Genomic DNA, 23,113 nt, shown 5'->3' on the forward strand with positions numbered 1-23,113 from the left:
TTAAACTATGGCACACAAGCTTTAACATGACATCCTAATGTTTCCAAAAATTCAGCTTCCCAGTCTTCAAAACAGCCCTATCAACCCTCTGCATAAAACCAACCCCAGACTAGCATTCCACCATGTCATGCTTTTATCTGAGAATCATTCAATCACTTCTTGTCCTGGCAGCCAAATGTCTTTAACACTGCGCACTTCAATTCTCAGACCACAAATCACTGTGGCTCAATGTGATTTTTTCTATCGCCCACAGTTTAAAAAAAAAGGCAACTCTGCACCATACATTTTCATCTCGCGCTCATACATCAGCACTCTATAAATCACTGTAAAAATGCAAAACTCTATCGTTCCTGACGATATTCATTAATTATCTTGTCTGGTACTAGGAAATCACAAATTTAACTCCATAGCTGCTGGTTTTATTTTATTTGTAATGGCTTAAAGTGGAACTGTTCTTTTCCATTTATCTCAGAACTGCTTGGCCCTTTTGAGGTGGAACCACCACAATTTTATTCACTTTGAATTATAGTATCTAGCCATGTGAAACATTTTTTTGATTTTGAGCACTTTAAAACTTGGCAAAATGCCAAGTTTTTAGATCATCTTGAAACTACATTTTTTTCTCACAAACAATATCATGCAGTGCACACAAACAAAATGACACATAAAATGAACTCAAACAAACAACATGACATAACAAGATCACAAAGACAACATAAAATATGACAAAATCAAACAACACCATGACATATGACAAAATCAGACAGACTCCGGCCGGCTACATGAATCTCCTGCCCCTATTGTTATTCCGACATGGAATGTAAGCCAATTTTCTTCAGATCACCTATTTCATCGATTCTGGTCTCCTACTGCGTCCTATTAATTCAGAGCTTTAAATGCAGGCTTCTTCTAACTGCTATATTAAAGCATAGATATTTGGGTATATCCTCTCTCTCGGGTGTCCTCCCCGGTATCTCTCTTCTCGGGTGTCCTCCCCGCTATCTCTCTTTTTTTGCCTCGGGTACCTCGAGTCAATATTTTTTCCCTTATATATGCATTATACTCTTACTCTGACGTTATTTTTGTTCATATCCCACCTCCCTCCGTTACCTTTTAAAGGGGTTCCCCATGAATGTTTTACAGTTTTTTTGTTTTTTATCTCAGAATGCTGTTAATTTCTTGGCTTTTTCCCAAATCTGGTCTGACATTATTATTTTTCCCTGAAAAGTTGCCACAAATATATAGTCCCTTTCTGCCATACTGTTCTACCTCCCTGCCATGTCCCTTCTTTTCTGTTGGCTAGGGCAGCTGCAGTCTCCCCTATCCTTATCTTATTTTCTATTCCCTTTACTCTACTCTTATCTTGGGCAGAACAGTATGGCTGACCTTAGTCTTGACTGTCCAGGTTCTTTTGGGCCTGAAGAGATGTAGTATGTTCATCATCCTATCCATCCTGGAATGGCTTGCCATGTGTTCTAGAGGTCCTCGGACCCCCATTCTGCTCCTCAGCACCTCATCTGGCTCTGACAGGCTCTCCTGGACTTTCTTGGGCTCTCAACATTCAGAAAAAACACTCAGGCAGCATACCATGAGGCAGAGACAGCATTTCAGGGACTTTACATTTGTTCACACCAGACTGACACACTCAATGCATCCTTATCAGGTAAAGGAACTCTGGCACTGTGTTGACGACGGAGCTTGTTTAAATAGCATTTTGAGAAAAAAGTCCAACCCCCACCCTTTCCTAATACGTGCCCAGGCAAAGCTCTCCATTTACTTTTCTCTTGCACCTGGCATTTAGTCATTCTCTGCTTAAACCTTCATATTGAGATACATTTTGGCACCCGTCACTGGATTTTCCCAGTCGAAATACCCTTATTTGGTCATGCAGCTGTGTTTTTTTGCTTAAAACCCAGACACGGCCTCGTTATCTGTCTAGTCTCATGCTGCTTATCTGATTCTGCAGGGCTCTGCGGCCTTGAAACTTTCCTGCTCAGTGCTGACTCACTTCAACACTTTCTGCAAAGATGAGCTTCATTAAAACCATTCTAATGGTCATTAAAGGCATTGTTTGAATTAAAGGCATTTGGCCACTTACACAAAATGGTGGATTTCTTTTCTGTCTGGTTACATTTAAACACTTGGTTATTTTTCTACGCAATTTTTATAATACATATTCTGTATCCTGCCTACTTACTAAATCGTGATAAAAAGCATTTTTGCCTTTATAAACATAACACCATTAAAGTACTAATGTCTTTTAACCTTATGAGTTCTATTTTCACACATTGACAATACTAAATCACCCCACGCAAATTTCTATGCCTAGCTTTAAGTGTGGGGGGCTGCCCCATACTGCATTCAGTTGTTGCTACCTCCTCTTCATATTAGTACCTCCTTTACATTGCCTTATTGAATAAAAGGGCCTACACTAAGAAAACCCCTATTGCCAATCCTTACGCTTAATACAAAGAGTGTGGGATAAGGTTCACAGGTAAAGAAGAAGTGTCTACAAATAATAAGTCAGGATGCAGTAGTCGGGTCTCCCTTCCCCACATTTTGAGCATGGGACAAGGTGGGACTCCTGAGCACAGCACACGCTCAAGCTTCCCCAGCATGAGCTAACAGTTCTGCTCTCAGTGTATCCGGGCCTTTAGTGGGTAAGTCTCTTTTCTACAAGAAAAAGTCTCTTGCCTTCGAGGACCTGATGTCTTCAACAAAATAATAAACAAAAGTTCCTTTCTGCTTGCATGTTGGGTGATGTCTATTCACCCCCGGATCCCACTCTTTCGGGCTCAGATTCACAAGAAGTTCTTAGCAATATCTGGCCCTTTGGTTTTCTCCCTTCTCACTTGTGAGGGTCTAATGGGCACCAAAATATTAAATGAAAAGTTTAACAAAAAGTCCAAAGTTCTTCTCTGCTTGTGTTTCAGTGATTACTCTTCACCCCTGGATCCCACTCTTCTAGGCTCAGACCCTTTTCTTTTCGATTGTTAGCCTCCCTCCGGCTAGGTTCACTATGGCTTTCAACACAATGGGCCTCATTCCAAGTTGGGGGATAAGGGATACCGGGCACCGGTAAGGAGGCCGGTGCCGGTAAGCCCTTACCGCCCTACTACAAGGTCCCTTAGAGGATCCCTCCTTTAACGCCTGGTCTGACCTGGCATTATGGACGGGACACGTTAAGGGACCAGGGCCCAAATAACGGGCTTGACATACGCCAGTCCGTTATTAGCTCCCTCCCCATTCCCATTGAGCCCTATGGGGTCTCAAATGGGAATGGGGAATGGTTTGGTGAATGGGGACTTACCGGTCCCGCCAAGGTCGGACTAGACCCGTAAGACCCCATTGCACCAATCCGGACACGGTACCGTTATTGGTGGCAGTCATGGCACAAATAGCGCCATGACTACCACCAAACTCGGAATGAGGTCTAATCTCTTCCATGACATCTATTTCACAAATCTTAATGTCAAACAGTTCACAGTGGACATCCCTCTGCCGGGTTCACTCCTGTCAACACACTGTTAATTGGGACTTTTGGCTTTGCCCCTTCTTTATTGGCATCCCTCCATCGGGTTCACCCTTGCCAACTTTACGATGCAGGATTTGCTTCCCTTAGCTTCACAATCATCTGTCACTCAAAGGCTTTCGACTGTACAGAGGATTTTACTAGACTCCTATATGAATATGACCACTTTGACCCTCTTCTCGCCTTTCTTCCAAGGCCTTGTGGAAACAGTAGTTTTTAACAACAGGGTAATCGCCCAGAGTTTCCCGAGTGAGCACCCACATGGTGCTTGACTATTCTATGGCTGGCTTTCCCCTTACCTGTCAACAGTTCTTTGTATTTTCTGCAATCAGCCACTTGCTACTTTCGTTCAACACAGTTCGGTTTCTAAGCGGCTCTCCCCTCGACTCACTGGCTGTGATGAACCGCTTGGCTTTTCTTGTCTCGGGGGACAAGGTCGGTACCGTGGAGGCAAGCGTCTCCCCTTGGCTTGGTTATCATTAGAGGAGGGCCTCGTGTACCACTGACACCTGCTGCAACACACGCAGACTTTTGTTTGCAGCATTATGATTCCTTCTGTGGAGGTTTCACGGGCCTGGCTCAGAAAGGGCAAGGTCGCTTCTGTCATTGTCACCGTCTCGGTTCGCGCCATCTTTCTCCTCCTGTTGAACTGCTGCGCTGAGTTGGATCTCTCGTCGTGCGGTCTGCGTTGCTCGTATTGTGATCTCGTGCTCCACCTTTTATCCCCTTGGGGAAAGGAAAGGACCATCAGGTGTGTGTGATCCTGGTCGAATTGCCTGACTCTGCCTGACCCTTGTATCGGGACATGTCAGGTAAATAGCTCTAGGGTTCGTCTGCTGTCTCCCACAGGGTAACAAAGTGTTTGTGTCAAAAAGGGGGATTTTGTCATGAGAAATTATATTCTTCGACCTTTGGGGGTTGGCAAATTCAGAAGGGTGAGATTGGTAGGGTTTTTGAAGCAAACAGTAATGACCGGAATTATTATCAAATAAACAAGGGGGATTGTGCGAATGGTAATGTTTTATCTGAGCAGGTTGGGAGCGTGGGAAATAATAATCAGAGGGGCGGAAAGGAGAATAACTGGGAGCATTCAGTTAGGACATAGGAAAACAGGGATTCTGGGAGAGGTAGTTTCCGAGTGTAATGGGGTTTGGCCTCCTAGTTGGTTTACCAGAGGTTTAGGGGTGATTGGATTTTATTAAGGGAGCTTCTTTGGGTGGAAAGGAGGTAGAAGTGGAATAACCAAAAATAAACTCAGGGACTTCGTCTCCCTCAACTTCTTCCTCGATATAATACCACGTCACCCTTTGGGCATTCCCCTGAGCATAATCCTGGGCTTCCCTAACCAGGTGATCCTCCCTCGCTCGTCTACCCCTAGGGTTGGGATCTGAGAGGGAAAGTTCATCCCTGGCAGCCTGAATAAGAGATTCACGGGATCAATTTGGGAGAATACCCTCAGATTTCTCGCATAGCCCCATAACACATGATTTTGTATTTAGCGTATCTTTTTATTTCAGAGCCCACAAGGCCTAGTGATGAGGTAATCAGCATAACAGGCATTTGTGGAACACATGGGCACACTCAGGGAGCAAGGGAGGGAGGGTGTTCTTGGTACTACACACAAATAACAAATGTGTTGCTCAGCTCAATTGTGCTCTTTCTATCACCTCAATGTACTTTTAAAAGGAAAGTGCTCTGCATATTTTGTATTTATTTTGACTCTGTCTTATGTTTTCTGCACAGCAAGTTATTGCAAAATAGTTCTGTGTACTGTTGGTGAAAGACCATGTCTTACCGTTTTTATTATTTTTATGGAGCTCATTTGGCACAAGGGTTGTTTACAGATAAGCTGCAATGTCAGCCTGGTCTAAACGACCCTCACACCAAATAAATAGCCGGGGCCAAAATGGCCTTCATGCCAATGTAGCCATGCCAAAATGGGCTCTGCGGCCACGGGGGCATACCGTTCAATTGACCACATACATTTCTGGCCTCCACTATACACATAGGAAGTGCAACTACAGGATTTCAATGACCTTGTGCAGCATGTCTCCTCTTGCCATATGGGTACTGACATGTTACAAATGCATGGCAGGAGATAGACACTGACAGGCATGTAACCCACCTCCATGAATCTCTGCTGCCCTCTGAGCAAATTCAGGTGTGTGTGCCCCTTCCACAAGTTTTCCTTCTGGATTACCAGCTCCTCCTCCTGCTCCCCCCAGGTGTCACCTGATGGCATGAATCTCATCCACTAGCACCAAGAGATGCACACTGACTGGTGTGTTACGTGCCTCGTCAAATCTCTGGTGATGGCACTTGTGTTGTTCAGCAATACCAAAGTGTTACACAGTAATGCATGGGCAAACCCAATCCTAAATCTCAATCTTTAACTGGGTCACAGCCACTCAATACCTCTTCCAACTCTTCTTCTTCCTACAACTACTCTAAATATCCCTAAGCTTCCCTAAATATTATACTCTTCCTCCAGCAAGGACCTTTTGACTCTCTGAAAGAATCCTCAGACTGAATGGGTGCTCAAGCGACATGTCTCATTTTAAGTCACGTGTACAAACTACAGGCAACTTCAGAGGTTCGAATCACACCCAACATTCAGGTTTCTCCATTTTGTTTCAAGAATCTTCATCCAGACCTACTTAGGGTGGGGGGTGGAGGGAGTGTAGACAAGAACACAGTATTACATTGAACAAAATCTAACACTGCATAAATATTATGAAAGTATAATGTATATCACATAAAAGGGAAGTAGGCTTTTAATGCAGGTTACAGGGAAAACACTCATGAGAGCCTGAGCACGAGTTGGGCGGTAGCCCTTAAATGCAGTTTTAATGGTATTTGCGCCTGGAATACTGTTCTGCCCTATCACAACCCTGCAAAATTAGTGCTGGACCCTAAAAGGGACTGGCTTTAATACAGGCATTGTAATTACAGCCGGCAGTAATACCGCCATTAACAGAGAGAACCATTACAGACCTATCACAACTCCATCTCCAGCTGTATTGCAGCCGGAAAACCGTCGCTAATAGAGTTGAAATTACCTCCAGCCTCCAACTGGAGGTAAATGAACCCAGGAGTCCGGAATCAAGCCACAGGTACAAACATTGCACACCAGAGGGCTACATAAGACCCACCCAGGCCCCAAACACACTTTCCAATAAAATGCTTCCATTCTCTGCTGGAAGCTGTGACATGCAGTTGCTCATGCTGCGCCTGGAGCTACAGATGCTGGACAAACAGGCCAGAACACAGGGAGCACAGGGGATGGGTGGGGGTGATGATGAGGAGGAGACCAGACTCAGCAAGGCATGCACCCATCCCCAGGGTCAGGCTGTCACAGTGGGCCCTCTGTGACACCCAGTTGGTACCTGAGTACCGGCTGGACAGGACGACCATCACTGAGCTGCTGGCTAGAATAGAAGAGGAAATCAGGAGCAGGATTAACATCCACACAGCTGTGCCCCCACTGGTCAAACTGGTGGCAGTCTTGCAGTTCCTGGGAAGGGACATTTTCCAGCACACTGTGGCCATGGTGCATGACACGGCCCAGGTAACATTCTGCGCAGTCCTGGGCCAGGTGTTGGATGCCCTGTGTTGCCATGACAACCAGCACATCGCACTGCCAACCACCCAGGCCCAGGTCAATGACATGAAGGCCCATTTTTATGCCACCACACAGCTGCCAAATGTCATCGCAGCCATCGACTGCTCCCATGTTGGCTTGGTGGTGCCCCAGTCCCATAAGTCAGTCTACAGGAACCGCAAACACTATCACTCCATGAATGTGCAGATGACCTGTGGCCCTAACCTCATCATCAGCCACTGCTGTGCCCATTACCCTGGATCCACCCACAGCTCCATGGTGCTATGGAACAGCACACTGTCAGGATACATGGAGCAGCACAGAGGACAACAGACCTGGATATTGGGTGAGTACAAACCCTGCCACAAATGCATGTTGAAGCACAAGTAAAAAAGGTGGCGGGGGATAGCCACAGGAAACATTGAAGATGAGGTACACATAGGAACAAGTGGTGAGAGTATTGAACTACCTACTTTTCAAATGTGTGAGTCAAATGATTCATTTGGGACTAAAAATGTAAATAGAATTCCCAGTGCAAGTATCCCATAAGCTTGCCAAAATATGTCTCAACTGTAATGTTGACGTTATAATAATTAATTTGCATCTAGTTAATCATGCACATGAAAATATAAATGCCTACTTCTGATCATGCAGTCATAATAGTAGCTCCTTCCTGTGGTACTACATGCACCACTGGTCCAAACATATCCATGGAGTGGTGCATATGGAAGCCGGGGCACAAGGTTTCATGTGTCCGCTTCCCAATTATTGTTGGGAGCATTCCAAATCCCCATATCAATTCAATGGGAGTATTTGACTATTCATAATGGGCAAAAGCTCCCAATACACCCTGTACCTGTAGGCCGTGTCCACCTGTGCCATGGCAGTCTTTGCATGTTCAGCCAACCATTAGCCGCCACAGGACAGCCGCCACAACAACACTGGGTACATGTACAAGACAAGTATTGCATGGCATGAAATACAAATTCTGAGTCAAACAGGCTTTAATGTTAATGATTTGAACCCCATCCCCCTGACCCCCACCCACCTCCAACACCCCAACACACAGTCCCCACTGTCCCTACCCTCCCTCAACCCACAGTCCCCCCACCCCCATCCAACAATGTGACCATGTGATAGGCCCTCAGGCCAACAGTGCACCAGTCCTTTCAAGAAGGCCGTGCCCGTTTTCCACGAGCCCCGGCATGTGGTGAGTGCTGTTGAAGCTGGCGCTGTGACCTCCGCCTTGGTGTTCCCTGTTGGGACTCCTCTGTGGGGTTGGTGGAGGACGAAGGTATAGAGGAAGCCAGTTGCAGCTGCTGGCGGAGGAGGGGATTTTTGTCACGCATTTGCTATGCAAAGGCAGAGAGCCTCTCACACAGTTCCAGACCCTCCTTGGAGGCCCCCCTAATCACCCAGCTGATGGCCTTCACATGTCTGTTGTGGGCAGTCACAAGGGCCTACATTTTGTGTTGACGTGCCTCGATGTCGAGACGTGCCATCACAGTGCCCAGGGGAGCAGTAGTGGGTGTTGGGGTGGGGGTATACTGCCTGGTGGGGCTGCACTGCCTGATGGGGCTGCTTGCTGGTGAAGCATATGAAGGGGTGTCCTCATCAGCCACTGGGGTGTGGGCCTGATGCCGTTGTGCCCGACCCAGTGGGCTAGAGCTGTGTGCCTCACCACGGTCAGGACTCTACAGTGGGGTGCGCAATTGCTGGTCTTGGCTTTCATCATGTGTCAGGGCCACAGCGGCTTGTCGTGGGTGGTTGTAATTGGGGCTGTGCCTTCAGCCTCCTCCAGGTCTGCCCTGGTGGGTGGTGACCTTGGTGCTGGTGTGGCTCTGGTGGGTTGGCTTTTCCTGCAGGTGTGGCACTGCTGCACTGGGTAGTGGTGGGGTGTGTCCTTCGCCTCAGTGTGCCCTGATGACCCCTTCATGGGGTGGTGCTGCTGGTGGTGGCGTGGGTGAGTGCGCGATTTGGTGGCCCCACTTCGTCATCCTCCCCGGATGCCTCAGGTGATGCCTGTGTGCCTGTAGGAGACAAAGGGGATGGCATTACGACACATTCGCTCACATATTTTGGCATGCATGGCAGTAGTTACAAGGGAGGCCTGGCCTCCTTGTGTCTGGTAGTGGATTGGTAGATATGCGGACAGGTGCAGGAGGGTGATGGCACTTGGGGATGTGGGTTTCCTGTGGTGGGATGGCAGGCGTACTTTGGAGGCCTAGCCATTGCTTGTCTGCCATGCATGCGTAACACAGGTCGAGCTGGACTGTTGCACTCAGTGGTTGGGGGGGGCAGCTGCTTCACATGGCCAGCTGGCAATGGGGCACTGCTGTGCCCCCACCATGGCTGAGTGGTGCATGGCGCTTGGATGTGTCCCTTGGCTGCCCTCCGCTCTGCTCTGGCTCATAGGGGTGGCCTAGGTTCACAGGCACATAGGTGCTGATGTGGGTGCCTGTGGTGGCTCCCACACACTGCACCCAGTCACAATGCCTGGCTCATGGGTATTCACACTGGGGTATGATGTGGTGGGCTGTTGGTATTGCATTTGGTATTGGGGTGTGGAGTTCACTAACAATTGGCCTCCTGGGTGCCAGCACCTGCCTCCTCTCCTCCTACTCCCTCTATCCCTGCCATCCCAGCAGCACTCCTCCCATGGTGTGAGCTCCAGTGGTGGTGATCCTCCCCGATTGCCATGTAGTCTGTCCAGTGCTGGGCTAGGATGCTCCAGAGCTGGACCCACAGGTCGTTGAACCTCTCCCTGCAGTCTTCCCCATCCCTGGGGACACAGAAGACTGCAGACACCTTCTGGCTGATGGTGCCCCAGATGTTGGTGTGCCGCTGTGAAGAGGTCTTTTTCTGGCGGGCCCCATACATCACATCATGGTAGTCTATCACCTCCTCCACCAGGATGTTCAGCTCTGACTCTGTAAATGTTGGCTTACAGAGTCGATCCTGTGCTGCCTTGCCGCTTGCATGCTCCTGAGACCTGTTTGTTCTTCGGCTGTTCTGGATGGCTGCCAGGGGTTCCGATATTTAATGGACTGTGACTTTCAAAATGGGCGCTGCAGTGCTTCCTGTTTCACCGGCAACGCAGGCACTATTAGCTCCCGCTAAGAACGCACGGTGTTGCCTGCAGCCAGCAGGAGAGCTATTTACCCTGGGTAGCCTGGTTCAAGGCACTGTTGATGACGGACGCTATGAGCGTTAATGCCAGGCTGGTGTGCGTGTGCCAGCATACTTGTGATATGGCTTAATGCTATTACTGCCCCTTACCGCCCAACTCGTGATCAGGCCCTCAATGTAAGAAATTCTAAAGCTTTAAGAGCTTTCGTTGCACAGTGTAAGTGAGGTTAGTGTTCTCTATGGAGTGATTATGGGTTATTTGATATTGACCCAAGGATGTGCCTGCATTTTTATAATCGGCTGTGCCTTTGACCTTAGGATCCACAGAATACAGGAGTTGCTGGAGTGAAGGTTGCAATAGGCTAATAGGTAAATGTTTTTCAATCGTGGGAAATGGTGTACTTTTTGACAGCCAGACAAGTACTGGGGAGGTTGTATCATTCAACTTCATAGTCTTTCTCCGAGGAGTAGGATCTGGTCATGAATGCAGAACCCATTTACACATGGGTCATATCTGGCTTTGCGACTGTGGCCCTTGCTCTTTCAAGCAAGCAGGAGGCATGATCATATATTGCAACTTCAGATTCCCAAACATTTACTCATAGGCACAGTGAGCTTCCTTCTAATTCGGCCGGTGTGGTAAAAAAGATTCCGGTATTCGTCAATACCGGCACTTTACTGCACCGGCCGACTACCAGTTTGTCGGTGGTTCACCTAAATGCTGGAGGTAAGCCAGGAGCCCTCCAGGCAGAATAATCCTATATGACTCCATTCATGGGGATTAACACTGTTCCTTCGGCACCCATAATTCCGGTGCCGGAAATGTTAACTACATTTGCCAGTATCATGGTGGCTCTACCGCCAGGATACTGGCAAAGGTAGAATGAGGCCTAGTGTTTGGCGGTTGAACTCAGTATTAGCTTGCATTTCATCCGCTGATTTCAAAATTTGGCCTCTGACTGGTGCGCCATCTACTGCTGAATCACTGCTGATCCCACCCAGCAAAGACAGGTGAGTGTACCTCTCCCACAAGCAGCCCACAGGAATCCCAGCTCGTCCTACTCCTCCTGCCAGGTGTCACCTAGCATCTGGTGTCTTATCCACTCACTCCACAGGACGAACACTGACTGGTGTGTCACCTGCCTCTACTCATCTCTGGGGATGGCATTTGTGTTGATCACCAACTCCACTGAAAGTGTCACACAGTACTGCATAGTAAAACCAACCCCAAATCATGCTCTCCGACTGGGTCCCAGTCACTCACTACCTCTGTCATGTCGTCTTCTTACCAATAGACTGATTCATATAAAAAGTGCTAAACCTGCGCAAACTATTTTGCGCAAGAAAGATCATTGCGAAATCATTGCGCATAAGAAAAGTTCTGCACAGTGCGCTGACTCATGGATTACAAAGCGCTAAGTAACCTGCAGCACAAAGAAAAACGAGTTGCACCTGGAACACCCCAACATGCCCCCATGCAAGCAAGAACTAGTGATAGCAAACAACCTTTGCACCGGCCAACTGTGGCCATCCCCCGAAACGCTAAGCAGCACCATAGAGAAACAGCTGCCTGTTCCCAATAACTGAAAGCAGCAGCCCGGCAAAACTGCGACCGTCACCCCAATGTACAAGCGGCACTCAAACTGCGGACTGTCACCCTCAAGTCTAAGCGGCACCGAAACTACAGAGCCTCACCCCTAAGTCCAGGCAGTACCGAAACTGCAGACCATCACCCCTAAGTCCAAGCGGCACCCAGACTGGGGACCGTCACCCCTAAGTGCAAGCGGCACCCAAACTGTGGACCGTCACCCCTAAGTGCAAGCGGCACCCAAACTGTGCACTGTCACCCTGGAAGTCCAAGCAGCACCCACACTGAAGACTGTCACCCCTAAGTTGAAGTGACATCTGTGCAAAACTGTGGGCTGTCACCCCTAAGTCATAGCCCCCACAAGTCCTGACCCTTTCCCATCACCCCCACAAAACTCTGCCATCAACCCAGTCAGCCCCATCAAGTCCTTCCACTGCCCACCCCCCAATTACCTCCACTCCTAACCCCAGGCAACCTTCTCAAGTCATTCCACCTCTCACCATTCCACTGACCTCCACCCAACCCCCTCAAGCCACATGCCAGACTGCCCTTCTCCCACCACCCCCACAGACCTCCGCTGCCAAACCTAGGCAGCCCTCTCAAGTCCTTCCACCTCCCACCACCCCCACTGACCTCTGCCCCCAACCTCAAGCAGCTCCCTCAAGTCCTGCCACTTCCAACCACCCTCACTGACCTCCCCCCAATGTTCACAGGCCCCTTGCTAGGCTTCTCTTCACCCACCACCCCCACTGAACTCTGCTCCAACCCCCTCAAGCCCCTTGCTATTCCACTCTTCTCTCACCACCCCCACTGGCCTCTGCTCCAACTCATAGCAGCCCCCGTTAGTACACTCACCTACCACTCCAATGTGGAGCAACAACCTACCTCAACTTCTCCGGCCTGCCTCCACCATGAAGTACACCTACCACATAACCTCCTCCAACATGGACAACTGAGAGCACTGCATCTGAATCCAGGACTGTAGCTTCTTCCATGACTCCCTGGTAGACCACACTCAGCTGCACATCAACAGGACCTCATACTATTGCACGAGCTACACCTTGAAAACTCCATGTCCATGTGACAAAATAATGCAATGTCATGCAATGTGGCATTTGTATAGTACCTTTGTGCCATTGCAATGGCCTCAAAGTGCTGTTTATGAATGCCCTTGTAGGACTGAAGTCTGAGAAAGTGATTGGTTTGAGTGATTTTGAATGTGTGTGTGCATTTTAGCCCGAAGTAGGTAGGTAGGTAAGCAGGGGTGGCAAGGTCACTGCTAGTGACACAAGTAAAACAGGCTTGTGAAGGCTGTGATGTGAAGGCTGTGAGAGAGTGTGCGAGTCAAGGAGACGGATAATGTGTCCAGTTAGACAGATAAATCAATCATGTGAATCAGCAGTATTCGAGTGTCAGGTGCGAAGCACAATATGAGAGCAGGTGGTGGGTGATTGCAGATGTGGGTGGCCGTGCTTTGGGAGGGATACAGCAATCAAATATAGAGTGCACAAGTGATGAGTGTAGCCCACACATCCACAGGGAGGCCACATGCCTCCTCAACACCCACAATGCTAAATACCCATGCCAGTGGATGAAGTGTGGGCACATCTGCACTGACAAGCAAGTGCCAACAAAAGAGACCCGCCTACAGGCAAAGAATGCAGAGAGTGAGTCGGCCCTGGTGGAAGCATTGGCAGATGTTGGACAGGAGTAGCCTGCTGCCAGTGTATATAGTTGGATAATGTTAGGTTTCATTTTGGACATTTTTCTACTTTCATCCCTGGACATGTTTACCCTTCCCCTTATGTTAGGATTTAAGTGTAAATATCGTTAATACAAGTTTTCAGTCTCTTTGTCCATGTGCAAAATCATTTTTCCATGTTCTCCAAGTGCATTTGTTCTATGACTGTCATGTGGGTTGGGGCCTCAGTATGTGTGTCATATTGTTAATGTGATAAATAATTCTGAGTAAGGACCTCCGGACACTGGGTGACACCAATGGACTTCTCTGGCTCGAGATGTCCAGCACTCATCTTCTGGACTTCCAAGACCCCTTCTCTGGATGGCAGGCACACAGGACTGGCTTCCAGGGTACTTCGATGAAGAATAACAGTTTTCCACGATGGCCCCTCGTAGCTCGGGGAAAAGTCTCCTTTGCAGGTCCTCCCTGGATCAGTTTTCGGATTGGTGAAGAAATGCAGCAGCAGACTTATCTTCCAGCTGGGCTTCAAGAAGCAGCTTCTTCTTGCTAAGCTTCGACTTCAACTACTGAACAAATTGGTATGTGAGAGGTCCCCGTAAATACATATCTGTCTCTTATTCACTCTGGCTGAGCCAGGCTCAGTCAGCTAATCACACAGTAGGGCATTCATGCCGGCAGGCAGCCAATCAGGCTCACAGGCATTCAGGCCATTCACTCAACCGAGACACCCATAACAAAAGATGTGGATTGGGTCAAGTACCCAGGCTTTCAGCACAGTACACAGCATTCATGTCAGTTTCAGGCAGGGCTGTCTAATTCCATGTGTCACACATACAGAAACCAGACCCTCCATAACAGTGAATGTGAGTTTGCTTCAGACTCCATTCACACAGGTCCCACACCTAGGGTGTACCCATAACACACAACACCTGGGAAGGCTCCAGTCAGTCTGACAGGAGGCAGCCCCAGAGCCGTATATGGTATTTCCACCCAACATCCAGTCAGGGGAAAGGGAATAACTGAGACATATATGGTGTTTCCACCCACCAGCCATTCAAGAGGAAGGGACAGAATCAGGGCTTCCCAGGACTTTGGACATAAAAATCATTGGATTTCATACATATGACATTTTCTAAAAACACGTTAGACGCCTGTATAGTATTTCCCAGACTGAGGATTCTAGCACAACAACACAGAACTCAAAAGGTATTACCAGTACCAGCTCAAATGCATAAACTACATCAGATTCTCAGCTTTTTTGGCTAATTCTCGTTCAATAATTAGGAGAAAGTTTGTTAGACAAATAATAAGTGTTTCACTCCTTCCCCACATACATCTTTGCCAAAGAGTTTCCCTACTCATACTGCCATCAGTGTAGAGATAAGCGCCAAGGTACCGTTTTCGATCTAGTTCAAAGTACCTGCAATAGACCGTAAGGTGCTTCAGTGTTTCAATTATCGAGGGCAAATTACAGAATCTACATAGTCCTCTCAATGCCTTATGTTTATACCGCTGCCAAGACATGATCTTCTCATAAGTAAGAATCTGGTTCATGCGGAATCTTAAGTAGACCCTTCTCGAGTAATTGCATGGAAACACAATCTGGTACTTTGGGCGAAATCCCCATTGTCGTGTAAATTTGGAATACTCGCGATACGATTGATACCCGTTAATCTTTCCGATCAACAAACACCAATGATATCTGCAGTATTTAGTTTTACACGACGGTAGCCCCAACACCAAATCTTCACGGGAAATCATAGCACCTGTTAATAAATTCTCCATCTTATTCTTAAATATCAGGATGGACTGTGGATGTCCATTCTCAATCATTGCCGCAATTTCTTCATACAATGAGTTCTTAGGAGGAGCTAGCATTTTCCCATAGTTGGTAAGCATTCGCCAATGCCATTTGACTGATAGTGGAAATATTCCCAACTCATGGCAAACAATGGCGTTTGGTGTTGACAAGTCCAGGCCCAAAACACTTTTCAGCATTTTACCCTGGATCACATCCAAAATACCATCAATCTCATGCAGACAAAGATCCAGTGCATATAGCAAAATTGGTTTGATTTTTTGCAGGTAAAAAGTAAGCATTGGAACCATTGAGAATTTCCCCAGATGGTAATATACTAGTTTCAACTGTGCAGTGAGGGATTTCGCTTTGTTTTCTAAGAACGATCTCCAGCCATCCAGTGAATAAGTACATGCTAAATGATATCCTAATTAGCGCATGGAGGGCGACCTCGGAATCGGAATGCCGTTAATACACCAAGTAAATTTACTGGATCTTTTACGTCCTTCATGGAATGTAATAATGAAGGATTTTCCAGTATTGATCCGTAGATTGTGCTTACATGCAAACGTATAGAAGAGGCTCAACTTTGTCTGTAACCCAAAAGGGGTCCTGTCAAAGAACAGTAAATCATCAGCAAAGCTTAGCCAATTCAGTGCTATAATACCCAATTTAACCGGGAAGATCGTCGCCTCCTGTCACTGGTCATCCAAATCCAGTAGATAAAGATTGAACAGGACTGCAGCAAGGTTACAGCCCTGTTTCAATCCAATCTCAGTTGGAATGGATTCAGTGAGTGTGCCTGCCTTAGTAAGCCGGATGCGATAGGTTGTATGTTGATGCAAGGCAGCAATGATTGAAACCAGCTGAACCGAAAAACCAAATTTAATCAATTTTTTCCATAAAAGTTCTCTAATTACTGAGTCAAACGCAGCAGTGAGGTCCAAAGCTGCCATATAAACACATCCAGCATTCCTTAATTTAGTCTGCTGGTAAACATGGGCTATAATAGTTGCATTAAGTGAAAAACCCATGTACCGCCGAAAGCCAGATTGGAATCTAGATAATAAATTGGAAATATTAATGTGCTGGTTAATAAATTGTAATAAAAGATTCGTAAAATCTTGGCCGAAGCATCCATAAGTGCTATCGGCCTAAAGTTCACTGGATCGTTCATTGGTCCCTTTTTATAGATTGGAATGATTATCGCCGAGCACCAGGAAATAGGAATATGACCAAGATAGTAAATAGCATCAAATTTGATTTAAAAAATCGCCGCCCACAGTTCCGGATTAAGCTTAATGAGACATGGCGGGATGCCATCCGGTCCCGGCGCCCTTGATCCATTAGATTTTATGATGGCCATCTGTATTACCTCAATCGACCAAGGACATCCATAAGAGGTGGGACTAAATGGAATAATATCTTCCAATAAGCGAAAACTAATATGCTTAGCAAACTTTCTTTGATGTGAGTAACCCATGAAACCGCCGAGATAGCCGATTCTTCAATCCTCTCTGCGGTCCCAAATAAGGTACGCATCGTCGCCCATAAGTGTCTAGAGTTTTTAGTAATTAAAATAGCCATGAGATTCTGATTCTCAATATTATAGAGCTCATACTTCGACATTTTTATTTGTTTTTTATAGATCTTATTAATCCAGGCCTTAGCCTCAGCAAAATCACTGTCAGCCTGGTGTCGAGTACACAGTTTCCTAGTAAGGTGGCGTTTTTCTTTCCTTAGATCCACTATTGTTTGATTGTATTTATGGCGATGCATAATTCATCGCCTAGATTCAGTAGCTGTCTTCATGTGTGACGTATGCACTGCTATTCTGATCGAGTTCTGGACTTGCTGCAACACACAAGAAACGCCTGTACTCGTAGAGCTCACTGTAATCAAGGGATCCTCTAGAATAAAAGAGCTGAATAACTCGAACCTTCTAGAGGTCCACTTGACCGATAACCGAGGTCGGTCAAAGGCAATTGCCATTAATTTTAAATCTGCATCAAGGCACGATGTTTTCAAGATCAAATTAGTTTTCAAGGCAAAGTGGTCACCCCTAAATAAGTTGACAATCAAAATTGGGTCAGCAAGGTGTAACCATCCTGTGGACACAAAAATATAATTAATCATTGATGAATGTGAACCTCTTGACCATGTATATTGGTGGGTACCTAAATCAAAAGGGACCATTTGAATATCCCAAAGCATAAAAAACTCCATTCGCATATGATTTTTTTTTTTAGAGTCAAATTTACCTTAATTCTCTGCCATAAGTCCACCCACACAGGTACAATTAAAATCACCCCCAATAATCACATTAAAGCTTACTTTACTCCTGATTACCTCTTCAAAGAGAAAGTTTAAGCGATTGGTTAGGGTTTCAAAGGCGGTCGATCCATAATTATAAAACAAATTGACAACAATAAAATTCTGAAATAACAGCTCTTTGCATGAAATTTACACAACCAGCAAAGCCTCATCAGTCCACAGCAAGGAGGAGTTCACTTTCAACTTTTTATCAATTAAAATTGCTAGACCACCAGCTGGACGTCCTAACATCCCTTTAACTGCAGGCTGGTAAAAAGAATCAAAACCCTCCAGTACTACCTCACCCATGATCATAGTTTCTTGGATCAAGCAAAGTCCTGGATGAGAACCACTCCCAAGTACAGCATTCCATGCCCTCAAGTTGGAGCTCCCACACGAGTTCCATGACAGCAGAGACAAACCATTGTTATCCTCCTATTTTTTACCCATAACGGTTATCATTTTGGGAGAAGTAGAAGGACCCATCCCCATCATTCCTGATATTGAAGCAGCAAGGTTCATAAACTGTTTCAATACTTCTTCACTGATCAGCGGTAAAGATCCTGCTACAATAGTATTCTGTGGTTGCTCTGGGAGGGATGCAATAAAGATTTCTGCACATTCATCGGAATTAAATAGACAGGGAAATAGCCCCAATAACTCTAAGTCATCCCTCTGAGCCCAAATTAGTCTTGCAATGATATGCGATTGGTAACCACAAAGCATCCGAGTAGGGTTGTTGTGAGACAATCGCACCCAGGCAATATCATCGCTTCTTATGGTTCGTAGGGCTGGGATCGCCTGAAAGGCTTTCAACATGGCTGATCGATTTAAACTCATTTTCACAGAGGGTAATTGTTTAGTTTCCCAGCCCATGATAGATGGCATATCTGCTGTTAAAAACAGTGCCTCCGAGTTTGATACCGTTTCGTAGGCATTTGGGTATAATGTATGCTCTCTAGACTCTCCTTCTGAAATAGATCTATCTCTGGCCCTCGTTTTATTTATCTTACATGGTGGTGAACCAACACTTCCATTAGAACCCTGTTCTATAATTACCTTATGAACAGCTTCTATCACCTGGACATTTGCTATTGACTCCTGGTGGGAATCCTTTTTAGAAGGTTCTCCCTCCTGCCTATTTGATAGACTTGGGAGCGACTCACAGAGTTTAGTTGGTATTATTTTGTTGACACATGGTTTTTCGATGATTTACCAAAGCCTGCCTCCTTGATTTTATTCAAAGCCTTTTTCATATAAAGTGCCGGGAAAAAATGTAGTAGCTCAGTTTGCTTGTGTTTAACCAAAGACGGCTCCTCTGTCTGGTAAGACAGTTCCGACCCATTGCCCATCTTTTTTATCCCCTTCATTTTGGGCTTCGCAGTCAGGCTCTGATTATTCTCGATATTCAGTAGCGCTCTAGATTCAGGATTAAGTTGCAGGAGATCGATCTTTTCTTCTTCTATTGAATGATCCTTTATATCAACCTTTAGAGAATCTAGTAAGGACTTTGCCGTATCTTGTTTGGTGGGCAGCTTTACATTTTTCGCTTGTTTGCTTTTACGTTTTGTGGCTCTCAGTAGCAGTCTCTTCTGCTTCCTTGAAAGAACCGGCTCATGGCCTTGATCCTCAACCATAAGTGCCTTCTCTGCATCTATGGGGTTATGGACTTTCTGTACATCATCCTCCAAGTCAATTAAGTTAGTCAACATTGATGGGCTATCAGGTGACTCCTCTCTAGCTGAGCTAGGCAGCGGTCTTGGGGGGTCTTCCATCGCTTCAATAGTACCGAATTGCCCCTTTGGTGGTTGTTGAATAGAGCTCATCTTTTCTATCGTTAGGAGGATCTGTTTGATGGCCACTGCATTAGCCGCTACCAGCTCTGACACCTGATTAGGGGCAGCATTTTCAACCCCATCTGTTTTCCTCACGTCAGATACCGTAACTGCGGCAAAAGTGGGAATTGGCTGCAACCCCATTCTTGGATCAACCAGAGTTTGTGAGGCTTTAGTAAGAGACACCAGAGGAGTCATGGCTTTTAATCCCATACTTACATCCACTGTGGTTTGCAAGGCTTTGGAGCTCATTTTAGTGCATTCTCCTTGTTTTCCCTTAGTAAGGGCCGCCACCGCATCGCAGGTAAACAATAGCCCCTCAATTCTGTTGATTTTAACTGATAACTCAGTGATAATTTCATGCGAATACATAAATTGCGCATGCGTATAGCCGTGTCCTTTATCAAGCAAATTAAGTATTCTAGATATCACTGGAAACTCAACCCCAATATCTGAGGACTACATTAGATTGCGTTCAGCTTCCACTTCCAGTTGAGATAAACTTGTTTTGGGGTCAGCATGAAGTAGCGGCCCATCTGTTGCTCCAACTAAGTCCCCGGTGGTTACCATTCCCACAGGTGAGCTAGTCCCTTGATTGAGCACCCCCTTTTCATTCTCAATATTTGATGAATGATCATCAAAATAAGCATGAACCTGGGCTTGCGTCCCAGGCACATATCCTGGAGCAGAATGCACATGAACATCTTCCATGCAATATTTGTGAGCTTTGACCGGGGTAGAGGGCACTCTGGAAAAGCGCATTCTCTTATCCAGGAGTGCCGGCAATGATCGACACCTCAGAACAACTCGGTTTAGTTGATCTAATCCCCATTGTGGCTAATAAAGCATCTTTAGGGGGAATCGCCAAGCCCCCGCATATCGCCCGTTCTCATGATCTTGGTTCATTTCTTTAAACTTGTAAGTTTCTGGTAGCGGAGGAGCATTGGTAGAGATGATTGGTTGTAAGGGGCTCCCCTCATTGGTAGGGACCTTTATTTGGTCCCCCAAACCTTGGAATGGATGGTCACTCACATCACCCAGCAATTCTACACACACAGACGTTCCCACCTCATTTGAGCAGTTGGATTTCTCATTATCATCTGTGGGGATATCTGCCATGACCAAATGGTTACCCAATAATTAGTTCATCTCATTGGTCTTATCACCACGGATCTTCCTCCCACTACGAAGCCCATTTACCATAATGAATGCCTCTGCTTAATGTTAGAATCAGACTCGGATCTCGCAGCCCGCAACCCGCGCACCATGAACAGTAAACAGTACTTTTCGTACTTTCCACGGTGCGCGCGCGAGTGCACGGGCACAAGTCTTTTTATAGAAATAGAAGAGGGCGTCCTGGCACAACACAGGGGCGGGACCCAGGAAGGAGACCTTAGACAAAGGGAAAAAGAAGGGAAAATAAGGAACGGCGTTCAATTAATTCCGTTGATTCACCACTTTCAAACACACTCTTAATTACGCTGTGCCCGTTGTGCACCGCGTTTGCCCTACACACTACACGCTTAACGCTACACGCATACACGCTCACACAGTGGTCAGTCCAACTCGTTAGAGCAAAAAGTCACCTTCTTTGTGTTGCACTCAAACAGGAAGCCAGGCAACACTAGGTTTGCATCTAACGACGTCCTCCAGGTGTCGTTTCTGCAGCAATGCTCCGTCGGACAGCGGATAATCCAAACACTGCCAAACAATACTCCACAGCCTCAGTTAAGAACGGGGGCAGCACAACAGTCCAGTAAACAGTACTTTTCGTACTTTCCACGGTGCGCGCGCGAGTGCGCGGGCACAAGTCTTTTTATAGAAATAGAAGAGGGCGTCCTGGCACAACACAGGGGCGGGACCCAGGAAGGAGACCTTCTTTGTGTTGCACTCAAACAGGAAGCCAGGCAACACTAGGGTTGCATCTAACGACGTCCTCCAGGCGTCGTTTCTGCAGCAATGCTCCATCGGACAGCGGATAATCCAAACACTGCCAAACAATACTCCACGGCCTCAGTTAAGAACGGGGGCAGCACAACAGTCCAGTAAACAGTACTTTTCGTACTTTCCACGGTAAGACAATGACCTTCTGCTTCTCTGAAATCTCCATGAGTCTGAATGGCAGCTCCAAGAATATGTCCCTCGATAAACCATCTGGACAAACTTCAGACAACCCTTTCCAAATGTCTGTCCAAGGCTCATGCTTGATGAGTCATCCAAAATCCAGGTGATTTGTCTTTGTTGCAGGAAGGTTTGGCGAGGCCTACTTGAGGGGATCCATGTAGTCAAGAGTACAGATTAACACAGCATTACATTGAATACATGTATAACCACATCAAGGTTTTATGAAAATATACTTTCTATCTCATGCAATGGAAGTACTTTGGTGATGCATGTCTGAGGGGGAAAAACTGTTTAAGAACGTCTTTAAGAGCTTATGCTGCACACTATGGAGCCATTATTGGTAATTAACAAATGGAGATCGTTATTGACCTCCTCACAGTTAATCAGAATGTTCATAGTACAGTCAATAACTACTGGTATTGACTGCATTCTGAGCATTCTGTGCTCAAATGAAAACAGGGAAACAACAATGTCATTTTCCAGGAAAATATTTTGTTTTAAAAAAGACGCTTTTTTCCTGCAACTTACTATTAAACTCAACTAAGTGAAAGCTAACACCTGGGAACATGCTTTCATTTTCATATAGAGACATTCTTTACTTTGATATGATACCTAGTGCATGTTCATGGTAAACCTGCTGCTGTGTAAGAAAGTTGCAATTGAACTGCTTAACTTATGAAGACAATCTTATTTAAATACTACAAAATAAAAACACATTTAATTTACTAACTCAGTTTGTCCACTTACATTACGCACTATTTACGAATGTTTTCACTTCACCACCAAACCTCCAAAAGATATACTGCTGTCTCTATGTGCAAATAGCCTTATAGACTTCAGAAGGGCCATTATCACTTGGGATAATGACCTCCCCCAATTTATGGCCAGAGGCGAAGCAGGTCAGTATCCTGGGATAATGACCCCTCCCTTGGTCCAAATGGTTATATATGACGTTGACCCAAAGATGTTCCTGCATTTGTGCGCTTCTGACCCATATATGGAAACACCCACTCATTTCCTCATATGCATAATTGTCTGGCTGTTGCATTCAACGCCTGGTTTACAGTGACTTTTCCTCTTGGTATGCCCGGTGGGTACAGCAGACTGCTCTCTGCTAGAACCACATAAAGGCTCCTACAAACTAGAAGAATCCAAATGGCTAGCTGTGTAAGGGGACTTGTAGTGGGAAAACAGGGTACATTGAGGGATTCAAAACCAAGACCCACAGGGCCCCCGAGAAGGCACAATTGGTGATGTTGTCCCCAATGATATGATGGATTAAAAGGAAAAAGTGATGTGAACCAAGTGGTGGAAAGTCAAAAATGCTAATTAGTGCATAATTGCTAATAAATCGTATCAACGCCAAACGTTAGATTTCCTGTTATTCTCTATGTATGAGTGGGTTCAATGCTATTACTCTTTGATTTGCCTTGTTTCCTCCTCTATGTGTAGTTTGCTGCTTTCAATAGCAAAGGCCCACAGTGCAATCGA

Source organism: Ambystoma mexicanum, chromosome 11 (genome assembly GCF_040938575.1).
Source record: "Ambystoma mexicanum isolate Mex_15411 chromosome 11, UKY_AmexF1_1, whole genome shotgun sequence".
Classification (NCBI taxonomy): domain Eukaryota; kingdom Metazoa; phylum Chordata; class Amphibia; order Caudata; family Ambystomatidae; genus Ambystoma; species Ambystoma mexicanum.